At 42.6% G+C, this 12511-nt stretch overlaps 1 protein-coding gene across 2 annotated transcripts in view; it reads right to left on the bottom strand.

Moving 5' to 3' along the window:
• Positions 1-11876, bottom strand: part of RHNO1 (RAD9-HUS1-RAD1 interacting nuclear orphan 1) — a 28325-nt gene extending 16449 nt beyond the window's left edge. Inside the window, exons 1-2 of one of the 2 annotated variants that reach the window (XM_039699686.1) lie at positions 11745-11876; positions 7239-7354 (exon numbers count right to left, since the gene is read on the bottom strand). The gene's annotated coding sequence lies outside the window, so the exon portion shown is untranslated. The remainder of the gene's footprint in view (positions 1-7238; positions 7355-11744) is intronic. The other variant, XM_039699687.1, reaches the window with a different exon arrangement.
• Positions 11877-12511: the final 635 nt, after the last annotated feature.

Consider the following 12511-nt stretch of genomic DNA (forward strand, 5'->3'; position numbering starts at 1 on the left):
CACCAGGTGGTGAGGACTTATTCACAAAATATTACTATTTATCTTCATTTATATTTGCCTGATATTCTGCCTGGATGCTTTCCTTAAGGAAAGGCAGTTATCACTTGTCCCTCTGCAGGCTCAGAATTAAGGTTATAGTGTAAAGGTGTGATCTTGTCAGACAATGGATGCCTCTGTCCACCCTCCTGCAGTAAGAACAGGCCCATACTTCATGTCTTCTCATCAACCCAAGAGCAGGAAGGCACAGCTCTTCACACCCTTTGCACAGCACTCCCTGGGCTTCTCTGAGTAACATGTAGGAGCATCCCAGGACTGTCCTTGCATTCTGATAATAGACAAAGCTCTTTAACACCTTCCAGCTTGTAAAAGCAAACAATTTAATATAAAAATTTTAGGGGCTCTTGGACAGGCAAATCTACAGGGAGCCAGCAAGTACTGTGGATGCTCTGCTCCTCTGACAATTCTGCTCCATACCCGGAGTGTGACACACAAAGGAGAAGGTAATTCCCTGTCATTGGTTGAGTGGGGTTCCTCCCCCTATGTTTTGTCAGCTGAGAAGGACTGGATGCCCCCTGAGATGACATAAGCAAGGACAATTGCCACCCTTTTACTTTTGCAACTTGTCTGGTAGCAGAAAAACTTGATCACTTCCCCATATGGAAGAAAAGAGACCCTGTTTTACATTGCAGAAATATTTTTATGAGGATGTCAGGCCTTCATTTCTCCCCAAAGGCAGTTTAGCTCTTAACAAAGGTGAAAATTTCTTTTTTAGTAAACTACCTGGCTTCCTCTTTGTCCTAGGGTGAGGTTATGATGCTTGTATCCCCAATCGTGTGTTCTGTTGGTGCTGGATATTACGTACTGTGCCTTCAAGACTGGCTCTGAAGAGCAAGGTTTGTTTTGGTTTGTTATTAGCCTGCTCCCCCACAGCTGGCGGGACAGTACATAGTGCGGCTTTTGCTTTTTGCTGCTTTGCTCTTGCTCCTGCTTCGCTCCTGCTTTGCTCCCGCTCTGCTTTTGCTTTTTTTGCTTCTGTTAGTTAGTTTAGCTAAGCGGTCCAGATTTTTTCCCTGGACTGTTTTTCCCTTCCCTTTTTGGAATCATTCAAACCTGCTCCGGACTGGGACCTGGGAAACACCAAGAGTTTACATCTGGTGGCTGCAGCAGCTATCCCCAGCGTGCTTTGTGATCACTGAGTGACCATTAGGACATTTTCAAGCCTCGTTGGCCAAACCACATTAGATTTAGTTAACCCACTGCTTCATAAAACACACTTTTTCCTGCTGCTTATGGGTAAATCCTGAGTCAGGATTTCTGTCTGAGTCAGAAGCATACAAACATCACAACACCACCAGCAGACGAATTTCTGTATCTTCTAAATGCAAAACAAATATTGCTTGAAACTGTTTCTACCTTCTCCTATAAACATAAAACCAGTTTTGGATGTGTGTGGTTTTCAGAACCGCAGTGCTCCTGTGTACTACTTAGAGGTTATTTGCCCTCATAAAATGTTTCCAAAGTTTGGTTTAATGGTTATTTCAGTTTTTGTGGGCTTATAAAGCTGCAGAAGAGGCCTGGTTTTGCACACTTTCTACTAGTACATGTTACACAGCTGTTAACACTCTGCTTGGCTCCTTCAAGGCATCCTCTTGCCCTTTCATCTCACTTCTTGCTCCTGAGAGGCTGTGTGCACATAACTGACACATGAGAGCCAGCTAAATAAGATCATGTCTCCAGCAAATACTGAAATTTTCTTGTCTTTGGTGTCAATTCCAGGGAGGTGCAACCCTGCTGTCCCTGTCAGCTGAGGTGTTCGATGGACCCATCACATTTTATTTTGAGCATAGTAGTGCCAAAGTTTTGTTTCCCTTCTTGTTACATATTCCAGTGAGAGCACTGCTCAAGGGCAATTATATCAAAAAAGGTGGAGGGAACAGCAGAAAAAAATACAATAAGCAATTCTACCTCTTGCCAGAAGAGCTTTTCCAGTGTTTTGGCCAAAGTAGTTCAAAGCACCAGGTGGTGAGGACTTATTCACAAAATATTACTATTTATCTTCATTTATATTTGCCTGATATTCTGCCTGGATGCTTTCCTTAAGGAAAGGCAGTTATCACTTGTCCCTCTGCAGGCTCAGAATTAAGGTTATAGTGTAAAGGTGTGATCTTGTCAGACAATGGATGCCTCTGTCCACCCTCCTGCAGTAAGAACAGGCCCATACTTCATGTCTTCTCATCAACCCAAGAGCAGGAAGGCACAGCTCTTCACACCCTTTGCACAGCACTCCCTGGGCTTCTCTGAGTAACATGTAGGAGCATCCCAGGACTGTCCTTGCATTCTGATAATAGACAAAGCTCTTTAACACCTTCCAGCTTGTAAAAGCAAACAATTTAATATAAAAATTTTAGGGGCTCTTGGACAGGCAAATCTACAGGGAGCCAGCAAGTACTGTGGATGCTCTGCTCCTCTGACAATTCTGCTCCATACCCGGAGTGTGACACACAAAGGAGAAGGTAATTCCCTGTCATTGGTTGAGTGGGGTTCCTCCCCCTATGTTTTGTCAGCTGAGAAGGACTGGATGCCCCCTGAGATGACATAAGCAAGGACAATTGCCACCCTTTTACTTTTGCAACTTGTCTGGTAGCAGAAAAACTTGATCACTTCCCCATATGGAAGAAAAGAGACCCTGTTTTACATTGCAGAAATATTTTTATGAGGATGTCAGGCCTTCATTTCTCCCCAAAGGCAGTTTAGCTCTTAACAAAGGTGAAAATTTCTTTTTTAGTAAACTACCTGGCTTCCTCTTTGTCCTAGGGTGAGGTTATGATGCTTGTATCCCCAATCGTGTGTTCTGTTGGTGCTGGATATTACGTACTGTGCCTTCAAGACTGGCTCTGAAGAGCAAGGTTTGTTTTGGTTTGTTATTAGCCTGCTCCCCCACAGCTGGCGGGACAGTACATAGTGCGGCTTTTGCTTTTTGCTGCTTTGCTCTTGCTCCTGCTTCGCTCCTGCTTTGCTCCCGCTCTGCTTTTGCTTTTTTTGCTTCTGTTAGTTAGTTTAGCTAAGCGGTCCAGATTTTTTCCCTGGACTGTTTTTCCCTTCCCTTTTTGGAATCATTCAAACCTGCTCCGGACTGGGACCTGGGAAACACCAAGAGTTTACATCTGGTGGCTGCAGCAGCTATCCCCAGCGCCGGAGGGAGCAACAACAGAGCGACCACTCCCAGGAAAGACTTTCTGAATTTGTCATCCTTTTCAGATCGGTGAAAGTGTTGTCATCTCATATTGTTCATTTTGTGTGCTGGCAGTGTTTTGCTTGTTAAATAAACTGGTTCTTTCCACTTCTCTCCGAGGAATCCTTCCCGAACCGGTGGGGCGAAGGGGCTGTGTGTGGGTTTGCTTTCTGGGGGGGCCCCTTTTGGAGGTTTTCTCCCAGATTTGCCCTAATCCAGGACACTCTTTAAAATGCACAATAGGCTCTGAGAGAAAAACAACAGGCTTGAAAAGTGTGAGCTGGTTTCTGAACAGAAATAGTTTCTCTCCCCACTCCCCCTTTTCCAGAAGAGGTGAGCTACAACTGGATAAAAAGATATTCAGGGAATAATAAAGTATTAGCTGCCTGAGAATGAGAAGAAAATGTCCTGCTTCACTACTCGTCTCAGACTGGCTTCTTGCTTTGAAACAAGCAGAGTTTTAGAACATCAAGACCATGAATCTGAGCTGCTGATGCAGGTCAAATGACACATTTGTCCTTGTGTTTCAGTTACAACATTTCTTGGAAAAATAATTATAATAAATACCCAGTTACAGTTTACAGGCAAAAGATTATGCAAAGCAGATTCTCTTCCACATCTCAAAATCCGTGGGAAGCCATTATATAGAGCACACTGATGAACTGTTTGCATACAAATATATAATCAGAATTATTTATCCTCCACATCTGCTTTTTTTTTTGATGCACCAAATTTAAAACCAGAAACATCTAATGATGTTATTTAATAAAATCAAGGAAAACAGCCAGCACAAATTATTGAGCTACAGTCAGACACGAATTTATGCTCCAGTGCCTGCTCTTGGTCTGTTTTACCTTCTCATGCACGTAAAGGAGGTTGCTGCCAACAAGGGCCTCTGTTTATTTAGCTGTGTGATTTGTAGAAGGTAGGTTTTCTGCACTCATTTGTGGTTACAAACAGGAGATTGGCTCATTAGAACCCTGACTGTTTAATGGATGGAAAATTTTCCAACAGGACAAAAAAACTCATCTTCATTGGACTTGGGAAGAATCTCTTAATATTGTTGATATTTTCTATAGAACACTGTTTTTCACTGCCAGTATGGTATCTTTTCTTGGTGCATTGTATTCTTTCACATTTGATGTATTTTTCTGTAAATTTTAATAAAGAGAAAGTTTTGGATACTATCATTATGCAACAGGCTAGACCATTCTGTCTCATCTCTATACTTTCTCATGAAGCAACATGCTTAGATGAGTTACATGTATTAGGGTTTTTTATTTTGAATTCTGAGATTGCATGTTTGTCTATGCACAAAGCTATTTTGCATTCTGGAACTGTGCTTCAGCTGAAACTTCTATTGTGGATAATGCATGTATATTGCAAAGCCTGAAACACTTGATTTAAGAGTATTTATATGAGTCTGCTGGTCTAATCTGTCCTGAGGTATCAGCATGTATTTCCCACTTTAAGCTTCACTTTAGGAAAGCTTCTGATTGAAGCAGTTTTGCCTGCTCTCATGGTAGCCTTAAAGTTTTGGACAATTTGATATATTTAATATCCAATCCAACCCCTCTATGAGGGCAAGAAAGGTCAAGAATGCAGCAGAACTGACACCATAAAGCACATCCCTTGGAACTTGCGGGATCACTGAAGATGCCTTCAGCATCAGTATGGATTTCCAAGTATTTGCAAGTAATGATGTCAGTGACACAGAATGGTCTGATCTGAGGAGCTCCATGCTGTGGCTAATTAGTTCCTGACCGTCTGCACTCTGCTATGCATTCCCAAGGGACTGGCATGCTACAGTGATAAGAGCTGTTTTGCTGTTTCCCATGGCTGACTCTCAGGTTTTATTTATTTGCTGTTTTTATTAAAATCTTGAAGTCAGGAGACCATGAGATAATCTCAGCTGCCATTTAAATCATGCCAAGGCCTAACCATCAAGAATGTAACAAACAGCTGGTGCACATAACAAATGCAGCCCAAAGGCTAGGAAACCAAAAGAGCCCAGTACTTAAAATCAAAAATAAAATTACATTGTTACAGCAGCTTTGTTATCCATCAAATCCCTGGGGTAATAACACATCCCTCTGTCTCTGTATGTGCATTGTGTACACAAAGCTGCTTCTGCATTACAAGTACTACTGCGCTGGTGATTCCATCATAAAATCCTGAATTGTCTGAGCAGAAAATAGCCATACTGAATATCAGCCTTGGGTAGAGTTATTCTACTGGGAAAAGAAGGGGCAGGGAACACAGGGAATGCAGTTCAAGCAGCCCAATTACGTCTATAAATGAGAGCACAAGAATATTTTGCTCAGATTAAAAAAACCTTTTGTAGCAAACCTGTTCTTGAAAAGACCTAGCACCTCCTTGCTTTGTAAGGATTTTTGTCAGGTTGTCCTTCTTGGCTTTGATGTTTCCCTTTATATGAGCTGAGTGAAAATTTTCAAGTTTTTGGCTGTTACAAATATTTTTTTAAAAAATCTATTTCACATCCTTAGCAGAGTCAGCTGGCAACTAAAATCTGAGAAGAGATTTATTCAGTACAGAGTGTGCCCCAGCACAGACTGGCTGGAGTGTATGGAGATTTCTTCCTCAACTTGTTCTTTGTGACTTCCAGCAGAGAGCATGGCAACATGAGCTCTCTCATGTCCAAGGGACTTCTGCAGGCCAACAGGGAGTGGGTGACACAAAGAAATATCTTGGTAAGATGAAAACGTCTCAAAGAGTCAAATGGAGACAGAGTTCAGAAGACAAAGAATCATGGAATCATGTAGGTTGGAAAATACCTTTGAGATCATCAATCCAACTATTAACCTGACACAGCCAAGCCCACAACTAAACCATGTTCCTAAGTGTCACAGTCTTCACATTTCAAATACCTCCAGGAATGGTGACTCAGTCACTTCCCCAGGAAGCCTTTTTCCAATGTCCGATAAACCTTTCAATTAACAAATTTTTCCTAATATTCATTTCAAACCTCCACTGGCACAACTTGAGTTTGCTTGAGAACATGAAGAGTCAAAGGTTCGATAAGGACTACATGTGGAGGATTTTGTGAACAGCTAGCTAGTTGACAAAGGTCACACTGATATAATACCGTTAGTTAAGCAAGAAGGAGATGAGGATAGGAGTCAGCAGTCAGTGTCCAAACCTGGCAAGGGCACTGTGCCCTTGGTGCAACATCAGGATGGGGGAGAGGATCATTAGTTAGAAATATGAAGAAAATATGTGGACAGCTGCAACATAGTAGTCACAAGAATGCTAAGGTAGGCGTAGTTAGCTGATAGGAAACTAACCAATAATGAGCTCACCTTTTGCAATATGTATTAGCCTCATTAACACCAATATAAATGTATGTGCCTATCAATAAAGTTTTGAGATTTGCTGATCACTCGTATTGAGTGCCGCATTTCTTCCGCCGATTACCACACTACAGATTCAGCAGTCCTCAGGTTTAAGACTGGGGCAAATTAATCAAGTACCACAGAAAAGCATTAGAGATGTGAAATTCTTATTTCTCATCTTGGGTTTGATTCTTTTACAAGAGGTAGGCCCAGTGCCGTGCAGGAAAAGGTGCCAATTCACAGAGCAGGTCCGAGGTATTGTCCCTGAAAAGCCATCTACAACGGGATCATGACTTTAAAGATTTACTCTGTGAATACTGATGCTTGAATTATTGCATTTCTAAATACAAGTCTGCCTGAACAAGAGAACAGGAGGTGGGCTGCAACACCCTTTGGAGTGGCTGACTCCCCCACTGCTTAAGTTAATTTCAGCAAGTTATGCTGCTGGCTGATGAAGAACTTGTTTATCCTCAACTGCTTTAAGGTGTAAAAGAAGCCATTTACAAACAAATAAACCAGGAAACATCACAGTACACCTGGCAACTGCTGATAGGGAAGTTTTCCACAGTGTCTGTTTGGGGACTCTGAAAATAAAACTTGTCTCCAAAAGAAATTACACTTGAGGCAAAAACAGCCATCAGAGAGATTCTTACCTTCCAAGGACTACATCTGGGCTTCATTTTAAGCAAGATGAGATCTGCTCTGATTCTACAGTTAGCTGGGCACAGGCAAAAAGTGAATAGGTGATTGTCTTTTTTCTTTCCTCTTGCTGTTTCACATGGAAAAAACCAAAAAAAGTTGTTATAGAAGCCCATAAACAGCCATTCAAAGCACCTTGTCAATACTCTGTAGGTGGTTTTAGTAATAAGCCCACACATATGCATACCAAATTAAGCTTTACCAGGCAACTCTAACTGTGCTGGCTTTTACTGTTCAAGTATTCAACTCTAGGGACATCCTCTGGAAGGAGCCTTAATGGTGTGAAGTTTCCATTGTTATTTTTATGGCATTATATAGAGACTTAGAAAAAATTGCCTGTGTTAATGGCAAGTGCATTCTTAGCCTCAAGCTAAGTGGATAATGGAAATATTGTTCTCCATGCAGATGGGAAGTGGAGGGACAGCAAAATGAAAACAGCTACACAGAGACACATAAAGGAGAGACATCTTTGAGATGACACATTTCCAAATACTGTGCTATCAACCTTAAATGCATAACTATCCTTCATCTCAGGCCCTTGCACACCTCTATGGATAAGCAAATTCCTACCAGGAATTATTCTCTACTTTAAACCTCATGCTGACCACAGAGAAGCTCTAGCATGAGTAAGACAGTTGCCATTACTATGTGCATCAGTGGAGATCCACACCAGTGGAGATTCTTTCCCCTCCTGAAAACAAAGGCAAAATCTTCTAGGGTAATCTGTGTAATGGAAGGGGAAATTTTGTACTGCCTGCTGCACGATCAGCTGTCATTTCTGGGGCAATGATAGCTATTCCAACCAAACAGAAAAGGCACCTTTTTAATGCAGTTTAGCCCAAAGAATAAAATCAATACAGAGAGGACACAAATAATTATATTTGTAATGATATTATATTCATAATTATAATTATAATGCTCAAGAAATATTTATACAGCAGAAGAATTTCATAATGGACAACACTGTTCCAAGTTTGCCATGGTGCAACCATAAATATATCCCATAGGGCAGATAACTACAGAGACTTGACCCTAAATTACCTAACTAAGCAAACTATTCTACTTTCTGACCGACCTTCCTGGCAGGACACACTTGGCTGTCCAGCAGCCGAGCTAAACATTATGTACATCTAAGATGACATTTATCTCAAGGAAACTTGCCAGACATACTCACAGATATAAATACTGCAACCTTTTACTTATTATTTCAAGAATACAAAGGTATTTTATTATACAAATAGACCAACTGGAGGGAATTCAAAGCAGAGGAGCCTTTTCTTTTTTCAAAGAATCTTTTTCAGAGATGGAAGGGAGAGAGAAGCATGCATGGTTTGCCTGAGTAAGGTTTGTCCTCTCATTCCTCCTCTGCACCATCTGTGCATCCACAGACTGCACAGGCTGTGAGAATGCAGGAGAATGAGCAGAAAGTTGCCTCATTGTTACCCTGCAGTATCCACCACAAGGAATCTCCTGGCTTTGACATAGTTGCTACATCCAGGGTCACTTTTACACCCACTTGAAACTTACACTACTACTGAGATGGTGCATTGGAAACTGGTGTACTGTAAAAACAACCTCTGTGCTGGTTACATTATGTGGGGGCTATTGCTGAGCTCTGTAAGCACCCAGTTTGTCAACAGAAATATAAAGCTCTCCATCTACAATCCACCCTCCCACCTGCACTGTGTCAAATCTCAGGGGGACAAAATAATAGTTTCCAAACTGTTAAAAATTCAAAGCTGAAAAGAAATCTCTAAGGAAAAGAAGCAACTGTTAGAAGTTGCAAATGCAGCAGGAGAATATTTTAAAGAAAAATTATTAGTCTTGATAAAGCTTCCCAGAAGTGAAATACAGGGAAAATCTCTGGCTGAAGGACCTCAGTCCATGAAATTTAAAGCCAAACCAACAAAAGCCCTCAGCAGAGAAGCTTCTCAAACAGCTGGGATACTCTGTAATGCCCCTGGCAGAAGGAAGTAAAACCTTTGTCTCACGTTCTTTAATCTGCCAGTTGCTTCCTTCAACTCCCCTTTACTACTCCAGGTACTATTAATGAATTTCTTCCAACAGAGGAGTAGCTGACTGGAATATATTGATCTTCTCTTGCTTCTTGGCTGGGCAAACTGGCTACTGGGAAATGCTTCTCTTCAGTGCCTTTCCTTAGAAGCATGGGCACAACTTCTGATTTCTTCAGGGTTTCTCAGGCATGGAGGTGATCAGGTCCAGGGATCAACACCCACAAACAGAGCTAAAGTGCTTAGGACCTGGAACCATTTGCCCCAGAGCTCCCACTGACCTGTAACTGCTTGAGCTGGAAGGCCAAGCTGGTAGCTGGAGCACGGAGAAGGGCTTATGTATTCTGTGGAGGCAGAGTGTTTCTTCTATTGTCTAAATAGCACTGTTACACACCCTGTAAAGATTTCTGTATGAAGGGTGCAGAATATTGAGGTATAAATGGGTTATGATTACTTGATGTGACTGCATCAGAATATAGTTTATTGGTATGTATGGGATTGTGTATGAATATTTCCATCAAAATCAGTTTTATTTTTCTAATACAGGCTACTGGTGAGTCATACATAGTTTTTCAGGGTCTGCAAAAGATGACTTTGAAAGGTATAACTGCTGCAAAATCCCCTTAAATTTACTGCACTGTAAATTTCACTGTGATTTATCATTAGAAAACCGATACAAGTGTCCATTCTGAAAAAAAAAAATGCACAAAACCAGAAATCACCTAACCTACTTAGTAAATGGGGTCTGTTTAACAAGAACAGAGTGGAAAAAGTACTAGCTGAATAGAAAAAAAACAGTGACCTAGAACCTATCATTCCTCTGATGGGAGAAGATAGTACCTTAGCTGACTTCACCCCCATAAAAATGCTGGGGGTTTTTGCCAGATCTAGGAACTAACACATGACAGCATATAAAGAGTTAAGTGACCTACATGTAGAAGCAGAAGTGATGAAGGAGGAGAGAAAGCTTTAAACAAGACTTGACAATTCCTCCCCTTTGAGGCACAAAGAGAGAAATACTTGATGAATTAGGAACCAGGACTAACTGGTGAGACCCAAAAGCAGAACTGCTCAAGCAATGGCTCCAGCCCAGCTGCAAGGCAAACCAATTTTGATCAGGCTTTGCCAAAATGCTGTTCAAAATAAACTAATAAAGAGTGGCTAGCTGCAAGGAGGTTCTGGGAGTGGGAACTAGGAGTGCTCTCTCCTCTTCATTCCTACATACACATCCAGGGTGCGAGGTGATCTCATCAGAAATTATGTAACTCTGCCCATAGACTTCAAGGCAGAGACTGTAGGTGATCCAATCCTAAAATGTTCTGCATACACATTACAATCTCACGGTCCATTCTGAAGCTTTAAGAAAATTGGCAGTGCCCTTGCTACCATCATCTGCCTTGTTGTGGCTGGCCTGCTGAGGTATTCACAGTCAGCAGGAGAGGAAGCACCTCTTGGCCCTGTGTGAGAGCAGAGGTGCGTGATTCAGTACTGATTTACATGGATGGTTAAAGGGCCTGATGGCAAGACTCAGAGGATACTCAGAGGGGCCACAGAAGGTCAAAAGTGTGTGCAAAACAGGACTCAGAGCAACCTACAGGCAAGAAAACAAGACTGTGGGAACACAGGTTCCCTGGAAATATCCATTACTTGAATTCTCTTCTTAATTTGACTCACAGATAGATAAGGACAGCTCAAAACACCACTGAGCTGTTGTTGGGACTCTGCCTGCCTTATGGTATTGAAGTTTGTCCTTAGAGTATAAAGTAGTTAAAATGTATTTTCACTCCCACTCCTTAAAAATCTAGTGCTGTGATTTGATGGAAACCATAATGCCTTGTATTGGATTTGCTTCTTAATATTTAATACTCACTTTTTTATACACAATTTAGAACACAGAAATAATTGGTATCAGTAACACTGGAATGTTACATACTACTAAGAAAGAAAACAAAAGAAGCAACAGAAAGTGTCCTTTTGCTGTAACTTTTGTAGTCAGTTGCTGCTATTCCTTCTGTGATGCACATGAAAGCTATTTTAGCCCCTGCTGGCTTTCCTGGAAATGTAATGCTGTCCTTAGCTTCACAGCTGAGTAAAATTTTGGTTCCTCCCCTCTACCTGATATCAGACGCAGTGCTTAGCAGAGCAGAACATTAACCAGAGAAAAGGGATCAAAATGAGACAGCATCAGTTCAAGTTAAAATTCATAGTTTCAAGCAGGACAATATAGAGACAGAAAGTTGGAAAAGGGAGCTCTACCATGTCCTGTCTCCCTTGAGAGAAGGGATGTCTGCTCTGGTCCAGACATCCCACACTGCAGCAGTGTCAGCACTCTTTTGGTATAAACAGGGAGCCAAGTCTGCTTGTATCAACAAGCCAGTGATTTTAGGCTCCTGCAACATCAGAGGGGATTGCCTTCGATAGAGTGAGGGCAGAGTCGGGCACACTTACCTTGGCTGGAAGCAGAAACCAGACCTTCAGCATTTCATTCAAGCTACACAGAAAAATCCTTCAGCTCAGCCTATTGCAAAGGCATGACACTCTCTGCAGAAATGAGACTGGGCATGCCTGCCAGGAGCCTTGAAGAGAATACTCTCTCCCATTTACCAAGGCACTGCATCATCTTCCAGGCTGACCCGAGCTGCTGCCAGTATTTACAGAGACACGGAGAAGTGTCAAAGCCCCCTGGTAGAGGCAGTGGAGCGCGCAGGCTGCCGCCGGCAGATGTAGCGTGTCCCCAGGAGCCGGGGACAGGCGGGCACACGGACACGGACACGGACACGCGCGGTGCGTGCGCGCAGCCCGCCGAGGTAAGTCCAGCCCCCAGCATCCAGCGGGGCCATCCTTCTGCTGCTGGATTTTTCCAGCCGGAGCATCCTGCCGGCTCTGCCGTGATTTATGGAAAGCGGTTTCTGACGCGGGGCTTTTTCTGTTACGACACGGACCCACGGACTGGAGGAAGCAAAGCTGCAGTCAGGGCAGGAGAAGTGAGGGAGGGGAAGAGGCGGGAGCAGAGGGACACGGAGGAGTGGAGAGGACAGAGGGAGAAACAGACACCGAGACACTTCAGAGATGGGTGAGTTATAACTGAGAGAGCAGGAGCAAAGGCACAGAAAGGAAAAGAAGGAGAGCCGTGAGGAAGGGAAAGGGAAAGGAGATCAGAGACTGAGTCAGCTTCCAGAGGGCAAACACCAGGAGACGAGTTCAGGGAACACCCC

This window comes from Passer montanus, unplaced genomic scaffold (assembly GCF_014805655.1).
Source record: "Passer montanus isolate IOZ18808 unplaced genomic scaffold, ASM1480565v1 scaffold137, whole genome shotgun sequence".
NCBI lineage: Eukaryota > Metazoa > Chordata > Aves > Passeriformes > Passeridae > Passer > Passer montanus.